This window comes from Pan paniscus, chromosome X (assembly GCF_029289425.2).
Source record: "Pan paniscus chromosome X, NHGRI_mPanPan1-v2.0_pri, whole genome shotgun sequence".
Classification (NCBI taxonomy): domain Eukaryota; kingdom Metazoa; phylum Chordata; class Mammalia; order Primates; family Hominidae; genus Pan; species Pan paniscus.
In genome coordinates this window covers 20,251,193-20,264,767 of record NC_073272.2, presented here as the reverse complement: position 1 = coordinate 20,264,767, position 13,575 = coordinate 20,251,193, and the positions used below count along the sequence as shown (strand labels likewise).

At 41.3% G+C, this 13,575-nt stretch overlaps 1 protein-coding gene across 11 annotated transcripts in view; it reads right to left on the bottom strand.

Annotated features, from left to right (window-relative positions):
- CDKL5 (cyclin dependent kinase like 5) overlaps positions 1 to 13,575 on the bottom strand; it is a 209,039-nt gene that overhangs the window by 166,672 nt on the left and 28,792 nt on the right. For 5 of the 11 annotated variants that reach the window (XM_055106649.1, XM_055106647.2, XM_034949845.3 and 2 more), the window contains exon 2: positions 10,499 to 10,550. The exons of the other annotated variants lie outside the window; for them this stretch is intronic. The gene's annotated coding sequence lies outside the window, so the exon portion shown is untranslated. The remainder of the gene's footprint in view (positions 1 to 10,498; positions 10,551 to 13,575) is intronic. 11 annotated transcript variants of the gene reach the window in all.

The window sequence follows — 13,575 nt, the reverse complement described above, 5'->3', positions numbered from 1 at the left end:
GGTTGAAGATACTAAAATTATTTTTTTAATCTGAGCACATTTCAATCATCACTTAACATTAGTTTCTAAAGTTTTCTAAAGTCTTCATAACAATTCACATATACAACTGACATTAATCAAACACCTATCACATGTAAACTGCAGTGAAAGACAAAAAAAAAGGTGGGGGATAATTCTCCTTCCACAACACTAATTACAATTACAGCTTTTGCTTGCCCACTCCCTTAATTCCCAAAATAGTCAACAGAGCCCTTGCTCATTGTAACCGTCTCTTGCTGGTCCTTCATGGAGATGAACCTGCAATGGTGGGCTGTTTTAAGTTGCAGTCCCTTTACTGAGGCTGCTTAGCATTTGTTGACCTCCTTGACTACAGCAGCTTACAGACTCCTCAAGTTCACAAGGAGCATGCATGAAAATGCTACAGGACAACCTATGACAATACTCTGATCCCTCAGCTGCAACTCATCAAATTACTAATGTTGTCCTGAACCCCTATTAACTTCAATAGGGACAGCACCATGTTTGAAAAGCCAAAGAAGAGACCCAGAGCTAGTGAAAAAGATGTAGGGTTTTTGAGGGAACTTACATGCAGGGCCATCCAGTCCAGTGGCAGCAGGCTAGAAAGAAGAACTGATCTCACTTGTAAAAAAGCATGCAGTTTATATAACATTTTGACTTAGCACCCTCCCCCACCAACCTCCACCTGGCAACCTTCATTTAACCCAAAACAAAGATCCTCAATCTTCTTGCAAAGCCCAGGATCCACAGGACTGGCCTGGGGGCTCAGATGTTCCTTATAGATAATGAATGAATCTGCTGGTTGGTCACTGCCGGATTCCTTAGTTCGGTACCCTATGAACACAAGTTGTTCTTAGACCTCAGGGTCATTCTCGGGGTATGCTTAAGTAAGTTACTGCTGTCAGGTACATATGCTATACAGGTTCATATTCAGAGTATGCCTCTGTTATTACTGTCAGATGTGTCTGGCATACAACTAGTCAATTTGGTATTTTCCTCTGGAAAACATTACCTGACACTTGCTCACAATGATGCTCATATGCCACTTCTCTCCCAACGAAGTTTCCAGAGTTCTTCCTGCAGTGCATCTCTATTGGCACCACAGAGCATTACCCAAGCAAGCCAATGCCCTCTGCAAATGCGGAGAGCTCCCTGGGGTACTTCCAGTAGGAGGCTCATAAGAACAAGGACTAGGAAATGAGCCAGGCATGGTGGCTCACACCTGTAATCCCAGCACTTTGGGAGGCCAAGGTGGGAGGACTGCTTAAGCCCAGGAGCTTAAGACCAGCCTGGGCAACATGGCGAAACCCTGTCTCTACAAAAAAATACAAAAAATTATCTGGGCGTGGTGGCGGGTGCCTGTAGTCCCAGCTACTCGGGAGGCTGAGGCAGGAGGATCTCTTGAGCCCAGGAGCTCAAGGCTGAGGTTGCAATGAGCAACCACACTCCAACCTGGATGACAAAGCAAGACCCTGTCTCAAAAAAAGGAAAAGAAAAATGAGCACATCAGAGACACCTTATGGCTTCACTAGTGACTTCACTACTTGGAAGAATTTTTTAAACTACTGATAAGTTTTCATATTTTAAGTCCTTGAGATACACATTAAAAGCTGTCTCAAAAAAAATTAAATTTTAAAGATTTCATAAGATTTGCTTATAAATCCATTAGGAACATTTATAACATTGTCTCAAACAATACTATTAGCTTTCACTGGGATTGAGGCACCTTTGAGATTTGGGTTTAAATTCAAAGATAATTCAGAAATGAGAATGGGGTGTAGTTTTTATCTTTCATTTAGGAAGACTTTCTGCTTCCAGTAATAATGATTATATATAATTCAGACAAATCTCTTCACTGAGAACAGGTAGAAATCTAGACAAAAATGAGTGCTAGGAATGACCAAAAAACCTATCATTTTCCACAGATTGTACACAATAGAAAATCCAAAACAATCTACAAGTAAGCTAGCAGAAAAAATTAGCTTATCAAAGCTGAGGGATACAAAAGTTAATGTTCAAAAACCAACAGTATTTCTATACACCAGCAATAAAGCTAGGAAATGAATTTTTAATACCATTCCTGAAACCATCAAAAATTATCAAATTCCTAGAAATAAAAAGTGGAAAATCTTCTATGTAGAAAGCTATTAAACAAACAAAAAATACTTTTACAAATTAAAGGGACCTAATAAAGTGAAGGGATATCCCATGTTCTTGAAATTTAACACTGTAAAGATGTCAATTCTATCCAAACTGATCTAGAGACCCAATACAATCCCAACCAATCCTAACAAATTTTTAATCGAAATTTACAGGCTGATTTTATTTATTTATTTATTTATTTATTGGAGACAGAGTCTCACTCTATCGCCCAGGCTGGAGAGCAGTGGCACAATCTCGGCTGACTGCAACCTCCCCTTCCCGGATTCAAGGGATTCTCCTGCCTCAGCCTCCCGAGTAGCTGGGATTACAGGCACCCGCCACCATATCCAGCTAATTTTTTTTGTATTTTTAGTACAGACGGGGTTTCACCATGTTGGCCAGGCTGGTCTCGAACTTCTGACCTCAAGTGATCCGCCCACCTCGGCCTCCCAAAAGTGCTGGGATTACAGGCATAAGCCACCATGCCCGGCAGAAGATTTAAAAATGTATACATAAATACAAATAGCCAAGGCAAACAAGACGTCCTTGAAGAAGTACAACAAAAAGACTTTCTCTCTGGATCAGGACATATTATAAAGCTCAGTCACTAGACAAACAGATGAAAAGAATGAACAGAAGGCCCAGAAATAGATCATACAGGGATGCTTGCTGTACAAGACAGTTGGCACTGCAAATCAGATCTTTTCAAATGACACTGTCATTTGGCTATTCATAAGGGAAAACAAAATTCAACTTAACCTCCAACTTACACCATACATAAATATTAACTTCAGGTGGATTACAGACCTAAATATAAAAGTCAAAACAATAATGCTCCTTAAATATACTATAGAAGAATATCTCTTTGTGGATACAGCAAGCACCCACCATAAAGGAAAAGACAGATAAACTGGACTATATTAAAATTAAGAACTTCTATTTGTCAAAAAGAAAGTTAACAGTTAAGCCACAAAGCAGATATTATATATACATGTACACACACTGACATTTTTTAAATGGCCAACACATGATAACAAAAAGCAGACCAACTCTTAGTCAATAATTTTACTGATTTTAAATTCCCTAAAGAAAATGCACTTTGTTATTGCCTGAACCTGGGGTAGACCTCACCTATCACCCCCAGCCTTAGGTACACTACTGACTTTTGGGGTTTTGCAATGTTTATGTCATCACCTAGGTCAAGTTACATAAGGTTTGGCTTTGTGATAATTCACTGAATATCTCCTATACCTTATGAAGTGTTTGCCATGCTTCACTGTGGCATAGTTTAAAAAGCCAATGAGTATGTACACCTCTTGATTTAAAAAAGTGGTAAAATAAAAAAAAGAGAAAGACAGAAGCTGAATATCCTTAATATGTTAGCATCTTACAAATCAGTATAATATAAACACCCAAAGAGAAAACAGACAAAGAGATATTAACAGTCCTTTCACAAAAGAAATGCAATTATCTAATAAAAGCTGTTTGTTCCTGGCCAGGCATGATGGCTCACATCTGTAATTCTAGTACTTTAGGAAGCTGAGGTGGGAGGATCACTTGACCTCAGGAGTTACAGACCATCCTGGGCAACTTAGTGAGACCTCATCTCTATTTTAAATAAAAAGAAGAAAAAGAAAAACCCTGTTCCATCGCAATCGTAATCAATTAAATTAAAAAAAAAACAAAAATGAGAAATCAGTTTTAACCTATCAGATTGGTAATAAGTAAAGTAACTGGAAAATATCTAGTGCTCTCTCATAGGTATGGGAAAATGTGAACTCACATTCAAATCAGGTAGAAAGAAATATAAAGGTTCCTGCCCATAATTTCTTTAAAAAAAAAACAAAAAAAAAAAAACAAAAAAAAACCACACACCATACTTAAGAAGATGGTATATTCTGTCATACATGTCACAAAACTAAGAAATGGGCAAACTATTCCACATCTTTGCTTGTGGCTCATAAAATTCACTAGGAGCTAGCTGCCTATTTTAAAGGAGAACTTTGGAACTTGGTATTGACCTATGTAATGAGACTATTTTATGCCCAATATTAATTATTTCTTGTAAGACACCGTAATAAACTTGCTATTCTAATAAAAGCCACAAATGTTTCATCTTTTTTCTTCTTAGTTGCAGTTCTTCTCCCCAGACTAACAGCACACCAAGCATCTTAAACTGTTTTGCCCCAGATTTCCTCTGTAACAACTAATGTGGACAGGATGTTTTTATGACCATGGATAATGAAATTGCAATCTTTACCAATTAGCTGCTTGTATAAACATTCTGTTTCCCAAATATAAAATCCACCAATTTCCAAACGCACACTGATCATTCATGTGTGGAACACTAACGTATTCAAATTCAATTTGTCTGAGAAAATTTGTTACGGAATTGTATAATTCCATGCATACAAAACTGAGTTTAAAGAAACAAATGTATACTCAAAATATTTAAAGAGAATAATGTTTTGCTAATCTCTGTAAAGTGGGATTTGAGGCGATTCTGCATTCTTCTTCACTGTCCCCTCAAGGACCTGAATTTCTTACACTAAACTTGTACATTCAGGGGAAGAAGCAATTATTTGTAGAAAACATCCTCTTCCCCCTTGTCCCATTTTCCTGCACCATGTGGCCTTTGCATCTTCTGCCTGCACTGCTTCTAAAGGCACCACCATCCTCTCAACACCCAGGTTCAGAACCATAGCTGCTTCTGAGGCTATGGCCTCTTTCCTGACACTTGACCAGCCAGCTGTCAAGGCTCACTCATCCCAGCTGTGTTGCTCCTTTCACTTTCCAAGGCTGCTACTCCCAGCTTCCGGTATCTTTTACTTTTTTCATTTATTTTTTATTTTTTATTTTTGAGACAGAGTCTTGCTCCGTCACCCAGGCTGGAGTGCAGTGGCGCAATCTTGGCTCACTGCAACCTCCGCCTCCTGGGTTCAAGCGATTCTCCTGCCTCAGCCTCCTGAGTAGCTGGGATTACAGGCGCACGCCACCATGCCTGGTTAATTTTTGTATTTTTAGTAGAGACGGGGTTTCACCATGTTGGCCAGGCTGGTCACGAACTCCTGACCTCAAGTGATCCGCCCACCTAGGCCTCCCAAAATGCTGAGATTATAGGCGTGAGCCACCACGCCCGGCCTCCAGTATCTTTTAGTTTTAATTCATCTTACAAAAAAAGTTTGTTGGCTCACTCTTCCTAAAGTAAACTCCAAGGATGTCCTTTCCTTCACCCTAACAGTTCCCCAGCCCCATATACTCACACCCTAGTACTCAATCAAGGTCTCTGCAGTAAGGCCCCTGCCTTCTTGTTCTCATAACTTCCCTTCTCAAACCTTACTTCAACTATTCTCTGACCAATTAAGTCTAGACCAATGGTTTTCAAACTTTAACACATCACAATCACCTAGAGAACTAGTTAAAACCCAGGTTTCTGGGATTTCTGAGTTTCTGAATCAGTAGGTCTGGAGTGGAGCCCAAGAGTTTGCATTTCTAACAAGTTTCCAGATGATGCTGATGCTGCTGGTCTGGGGACCACACTCTGAGTACCACTTGGTATAGACTATATGTTCCTGCTACATGATTCCATCAAGCAATTCCCTTCACCTGGCATATATTGCAGCTGCGACTGAAATCCTTTCAAGATGGACCTCTTAGACCACAACCCTTCCATGAAGCTTTACAGCAGGGGTGTCGAATCTTTTGGCTTCCCTGGGCCACATTGGAAGAATTGTCTTGGGCCACACAGGAAATATTCTAACACTAACGATAACCAATAAGCTAAAAAAGAAAAAAAAAAAACGCAAAAAAAATCTCATGTCTTAAGAAAGTTTACGAATTTGTGCTGGGCCACATTCAAAGCCATCCTGGGCCACATGCAGCCCACAGACCGCGGGTTGGATAAGCTTACTTTACAAGGATACCTTCCCCTCTCTGCAACCCAAATAAAATGTGATATGCTGTGATATGGAAGCCCGGCAGCACTTTATTTCCAATTCTAGTGACAATTATAGTTGGTCTTGTATCATAGTATGTGCCTCCTATCCCCATTAGACAAGGTCAAGAGGTTAGGAGATTCATTCTCATTGGTCTTTGGACATGGAGATGCCTAGCACAGAACCTCGCAAATATCAAGAACTCAGTTTGAAACTTGCTGACTTATGCTGAACTAGAATTTCAAAAGGGCATTGTCCTTTATTCTGTTACACACTGCAAGCCCTCAAATAGTAGCTAGTAATATCACTGACAGGCAAAGTACACTCATTCCCATAACAGTAAGCAACAGGAAGCAGTACTCAACACAATCCATTTACAAAGGCATGAACAAGTTTCTTCAAAGACCGTGTGTCTTGAAAGTAAATCAAGATTGACAATAGAGGGAGAGATAAGATGCTTAGTTTTTATATTCTTTTAAGGTCTTTTGAATGATATGGTAGGTCTATACTATTTTCAGATTTATCTGCAAGTGACCCCAAAGGTCTGTGATGTTTATAATTAATGACTTAACTCACACAGGCTTGGTGGAAATACTCGGACAGTAAAAATGCCTAATGGCAAACTTTAATCTTTTGTCCTTTCAAAAAGAAAGCAACATAAATTGCTACAACTATTTTAGAAAACTGGCCATGCTGTGGCCCAGCAACTTCCCTCCTTCCTAGGTATGTACCCAAGAGAAAGGAAAGCAACTGCCCACCAAAAGACCGGTACAAAAACATTCATAGTTTTATTTGAATTAGCCAAAAAACAGGAATCTAACTAGATACTCATTGACAAGAAAGTGGATAAATTGTGTTTTACCATGCAATAAAATGGAAACAAGAAAAAGATTCAGGAAACTTTTGCTCCAGTCATTGTAAACCACACTCCCCAAATGAGAAAGAAACCCAAGGGAACGAATGGTTCACCAAAATATTTCCATCGTGTCCAACCCTATCTTCCCTGAGAAATTATATGTAGTACTGTGAATATCAAATTTGGGAACATGGAAAATTTCATTGTGATGCCTCCTGCCAACCCACAGCATTCTGACATGATGGGCCTCCTTAAATCCCACTTAATAAGGGATAAAAACCTAGATAAGCCAGGAATGGTGGCTCACACCTATAATCCCAGCACTTTGGAAGGCCAAGGTGGGAGGATCACTTGAGCCCAGGAGTTCAAGGCTAGCCTGGGCAACATGGCAAAACCCCGCTTCTACAAAAAATACAAAATTAGCTGGGCATGGTGGAATGCACCTGTGTGGTCCCAGCTACTCTGGAGGCTGAGGTGGGAGGATCACCTGAACCTGGATAGATAGAGGCTGCAGTGAGCTGAGATCACACCACTGCACCCCAGCCTGGGCAAGAGAGTGAGACCCTGTCTCCAAAAAATAAATAAATAATAAATAAATAAATAAAAAGAACCTTGATATGGTTTGGATCTGTGTCCTCACCCAAATCTCAGGTTCAATTGTAATCCTCAATGTTGGAGGTGGGGCCTGGTGGGAGATGATTAGATAATGGGTGCAGTTTCTAATAGTTTAACACCATCTACCTGGGTACTGTTCTCATGATACTGAGTTCTCAAAAGACCTGGTTGTTTAAAAGTGTGTAGTACGGTCCCCCCTACGGCACCCCGCTTCCTCTTGCCATGTAAGACTTGCCAGCTTCCCCTTTGCTTTCTGCCATGATTGAAAGCTTCCTGAGGCCGAGTGCGGTGGCTCACGCCTGTCTCAACATTTTGGAAGGCCGAGGCGGGCGGATCACGAGGTCAAGAGATCGAGACCATCCTGGCCAACATGGTGAAGCCCCATCTCTACTAAAAATACGAAAATTACTCTGTCTCTACTAAAAATACAAAATTAGCCAGGCATGGTGGCGCACACCTGTAATCCCAGCTACTCGGGAGGCTGGGGTGGGAGAATCGCTTGAACCCAGGAGGCAGAGGTTGCAGTGAGCCGAGATCGTGCCATTGCACTCCAGCCTGGGCAACAAGAGCAAAACTCAGTCTCGGAAAAAAAAAAAAAAAAAAAAAATTAGCTGGGTGTGTGGCATGCACCTGTAGTCCCAGCTACTCAGGAGGCTAAGGTAGGAGAATCACTTGAACCCGGGAGGCACAGGTTGCAGTGAGCTGAGATCACACCACTGCACTCCAGCCTGGTGACAGAACGAGACTCCATCTCAAAAAAAAAAAAAGAAAGAAAGAAAGCTTCCTGAGGCCTCCCCAGAAGCAGTCATGCCTCCTGTACAGCCTGCAGAACCATCCATGAACATATTAAACCTCTTTTCGTTATAAATTACCCAGTCTCAGGTACTTCTTTTTTGTTTGTTTGTTTTTTAAGGCAGTCTCGTTCTGTCGCCCAGGCCGGAGTGCAGTGGCGCGATCTTGGCTCACTGCAACCTCCACCTCCCAGGTTCAAGAGATTCTCCTGCCTCAGCCTCCCGAGTAGCTGGGATTACAGTCGCCCACTACCATGCCTGGCTAATTTTTTTTTGTATTTTTAGTAGAGACGGGGTTTTGCCATGTTTTAGCCAGGCTGGTCTCGAACTCCTGACTTCAGGTGGTCCGCCTGCCTCAGCCTCCCAAAGTGCTGGGATTATAGGTATGAGCCATGGTGCCCGGCCTCAGGTATTTCTTTATAGCAGCACGACAACAAAACTGATACAAACCTAGATAAAAGTTCTTAAATTTTCAATGTGATGAAATTTGTTCTAAAAACCCTCTTAAAAAAGTACACCAGGATACACGTTGAATAAAGCCAGCTAAGCTATTTCCTGTTATGCACATGTATAGCCTCTCCCCCTTTTATCTAAACTATTTAATGCTCCAGTTGTTTTTTATTTCTGCGTACCTACCACTTACTGTCCCAGGCCCTGGTAAAACTGAAGGCAGAAGGAAAAGACAGAAAAGTTCCCTGATCTCCCTGAAGGAAGGAAATACAGGTAATAATAATGCCAGGAAGTAAACTAACCAAAGCTTTTCCAACCCTCCAGGTACAACTGTGGAACCACATTCTAGACCAGTGCTACCTAACAGAACACTCTGCAATGATGGGAATGTTCTATATCTGCACTGTCTAATACAGTAGCCACTAGTCAAATGTGGCTATTGGGTATCTGAACTGTGGCCAGTGCAACTGAGGAACTGAACCTTTATTTTCTTTTTCTTTTTCTGTTTTTTTTTTTTGAGACAGGGTCTCGCTCTGTCGCCTAGGCTGGAATGCAGCGGTGCAATAATGCACAGCTCATTGCAGCCTCGATGTCCCGTTCCCAAATGATCCTCAGCCCCACCTCCACCATAACTCCCACAGTATCTGGAACTACAGGCATGTGCCACCACACCCAGCTGATTTTGGGGTGGGGGGGGATTTTTTGTAGACACAGAGTTTCACCATGTTGCCCAAGCTGGTCTCAAACTCCTGGGTTCAAGTTAATATTTTAGTTTTAATTAAAATTTAATAAATTTAATGTCTAATTAACATATTTACATAGCCACATGTAGCTAGAAGCTACCATATTTGACAGCACAATTCTACACATGTCCATCATATTTACCATTAATATATACTATAGTTCAACTATAGTATACAGTATAGTAATTAGAAATTATACTATAGTTACAACTACTAGTTGTAAGCAGCATCAATTTAACAGCTCTTGAAGGGGGAATAAAAAACATTAAGCAGGCTGGGTGCGGTGGCTCACGCCTGTAATCCCAGCACTTTGGGAGGCTGAGGCAGGTGGATCACCTGAGGTCAGGAGTTTGAGACCAGCCTGGCCAACATGGTGAAACCCTGTCTCTACTAAAAATACAAAAATATTAGCCAGGCATGGTGGCGCATGCCTGTAATCCCAGCTACTTGGGAGGCTGAGGCAGGAGAATCTCTTGAACCCAGGAGGCGGAGGTTCCAGTGAGTCGAGATCGCGCCATTGCACTCCACTCTGGGCAACAAGAGTGAAACTCCAACTCAAAAAAAAAAAGCCGGGCATGGTGGCTCACGTCTACAATTCCAGCACTTTGGGAGGCCCAGGCAGGCCAATCACGAGGTCAGGAGTTCGAGACCAGCCCAACCAACATGGTGAAACCCCATCTCTATTAAAAATATAAAAATTAGCTGGGCATGGCAGCATGCACCTGTAATCCCAGCTACTAAGGAGGCTGAGGCAGGAGAATTGCTTGAACCCAGGAGGCAGAGGTTGCAGTGAGCCGAGATCGCACCACTGCACTCCAGCCTGGGCAACAGAGCGAGACTCAGTCTCAAAAACAACAACAACAACAACAAAAAAAACATTAAACATACCAGGGTTTAGACGCATCTGGATTTCAGAGATGCTAGAAGAAAATGGGAAGAAAAGTGTACCTTAGAACAGAGGAAATCCAGTAGCCATGTTTTCCCCTTGAAGATGAGCAGCCTGTGGAAAATGATATAATACATCTAAGCCTACAATAGAGCTCCGCACAGAGAAAGTGTTCAATAAACATTTGCTCAACAAAGTACCAAAATAATCCCCGACTAGGATTCTAAGAACGAGGAATTGGATCTGTTATATTTGTATTCCTAGCACCTACACAGTGCTTAGAACAATATGCACTAAATATTTATCTTTTAATTGGCATGCAATGACGACAGTGGAAAAATTGGTGGGGCTACAAATAACATTTCAAAGACAGAAGCAGAACTCACTGACCAGAATGGGGAATTGAAAGAACTCTAGTACTATGCACAGAAAAAGGCAAGTCTAGAAGAGGAGTTGAGTTTGAGGAAAGAAGCTAAATGTAAGAGAATAGTATGTGGTGCCTACTACTTAGAAAACTATATACTAGATACTTTAAGAACTATAAAGGTGCAACTTGCCCTCAAGAAGTTAAGGTCCAGCAGAGGATGGAGTCTGTATGTAACTATAGTGCAAAGAAACGATAAATGCTCTAAGAAGGATACTGATGAAGTGTTGTGGCTATGTAGAAGATAGAAAAGCATATTTCCAGAAGCACAGGGTTAAGGTTAAAACAATAAAGCATTACACCAAGGGCAAGAAAGAAGAGGAAAATGGCCAAAAGCAATAGATTGTTAAGGAAAATAAAGATTATTGCAGAGGAAGAAGGCTAGAGATGGAAGTAGGAAGACTAGGTGTATTTGACAGAAAAGAAGGGAAAAGAATTTGAAGGAGATCCAGACTATCCAATGCCATAAAGCAGTAAAATATCTGCCAAAAAATCCTAATTATTGTTACCATTCCAAGTCCAGTTCAGGTCCTATCTACTCTCAAATCCTCTCAAATTCCTTCAGGCTTGAATTAATCTCTCCTCCTCATATATTCCCACTGTACCAACAATATACATGTCCACAGACAAGAACTATGTATTATTAAGCTCAGAACTCTGTAGACATAGCACAGCATCTTTGACATATGGAATATAATATACTCAACTGAGTATAATTATCCTAAAATATTCTCTGAACTGAGTTTATAAATAATAACAGCTTATTTTTCAGTAGCACATCAATGAAAACTACACCACATCAAGATTGGGTTGTGACGGAAGGTTGGGTTGTGACGGGCAGGCGCGGTGGCTCACGCCTGTAATCCCAGCTCTTTGGGTGGCCAAGGTGGGTGGACCACCTGAAGTCAGGAGTTCGACCAGCCTGGCTAACATGGTGAAACCCCGTCTCTACTAAAAATACAAAAATTAGCTGGGCGTGGTGGTGGGCACCTGTAATCCCAGCTACTCAGGAGGCTGTGGCAGGAGAATCACTTGAACCTGGGAGGCGGAGATTGCAGTGAGCACCACCACACTCCAGCCTGGGTGACAAGAGCAAAACTCCGTCTCAAAAAAAAAAAAAAGAAAGAAAGAAAGAAAGAAAGAAAAAGATTGGGTTGTGACATCTACTTAAGTGGCCAGAACTTCTGTTTCATTCAGTTTGTTGGGTATCAACTGTGGATCAGATGTTGTATACAAAAGTTTTTCAGAGGAAGACCTCATAGTAAAGGTGAAAGGGTTAACTCCAAATGAGAAGTGCTAAAATAAAGGTAGTCACGTGCTGCATAATGATGTTTCAGGCAATGACAGAAACAGGCTTTACAGAAATCTTGGACAGGAAAAGGCTTTACAGAAATCTTAAACAGTGATTTTCTCCAAGCATTCCGAGTAACAGTTATCTTCTGTTACATGATAATTGTTACGATTATCTTCTGTTACATAAAAAAGCATGTTATTCATGGGAAATGGAATTTTTAAAAAGTATAAAATGCATTACAGAAGCGGGTTTGCACTGTGCACTGAAGTGCCATACTGGCCTCCAGCAGGCCTCTTAACAGTCCTCAACCTAACAGTTACCAAACTCCTCATCAAACTCCTCATTACCTCTGGAAAACAGAGATCTGGCTGTTGCCATCAGTACAAATGTTTTTGGCTAATGGTTAACTATCTAGTTCAACTTCACACTTCTGCTCCCTTATATTAAGCTGGATGCTTTGCATCCAAAAGTCAGTTGCATTTCTTACCCAAAACTGTCAATTCCTCTGGTAACAATCATTACATGTTTTTCATTTAAATAGTGTGCAAACCAATTACAAGAAAGTGCCATTTTTGTAAAAATTACATTGGATGCTTTGGTAAGATTCAACAAAGGTGATGAGTCACTTAAAAAATGTGCCTGTCAAATCGGATGTGGGTTAGATTATGTTAAAAGACAGGAGACAACTATAAAAATCTATTATTCTGCACTAGTTTCATAGGTTATCTAAATTATTGCTCCACTTTCAAGTCGTCGAAACTGAACCTACTGCACACATAGGATGGATTATACAAGATGACACCGAACTTCAGTCAGCTGAGAAAGATCCTAGACATACGTCAAAATAGTGGCAATGAGCTAGGCATGGTGGCTCATGCCTCTAATCCCAGCACTTTGGGAGGCTGAGGCAGAGGTTGCAGTGACCCAAGATCATGCCACTGCCCTCCAGCCTGCGTGACAGAGTGAGACATGGTCTCAAAAAAAAAAAAAAAAATACACTTGAGAACTATTACAGTGATGCAATGATATTATATCATTTCCATGCAATGACATTATATCATTTTCAAATGATATAATGAGGCAGGTGGATCATTTGAGGTCAGGAGTAGAAGACCAGCCTGGCCAAAATGGTGAAACCTCATCTCTACTAAAAATGTAAAAATTAGCCAGCATGGTAGTGTGCGCCTATAATCCCAGCTACTCGGGAGGCTGAGGCAGGAGAATCGTTTGAACCTGGGAGGCAGAGGTTGCAGTGAGCCAAGATCACGCCACTGCGCTCCAGCCTGGGAGACAGAGCAAGACTCCGCCTCAGACAAACAAACAAATACTGGTAATCAAAAGTATGCTTTAGGCTGGGCACGGTGGCTCACACCTGTAATCCCAGCACTTTGGGAGGCCGAGGCAGGCAGATCATGAGGTCA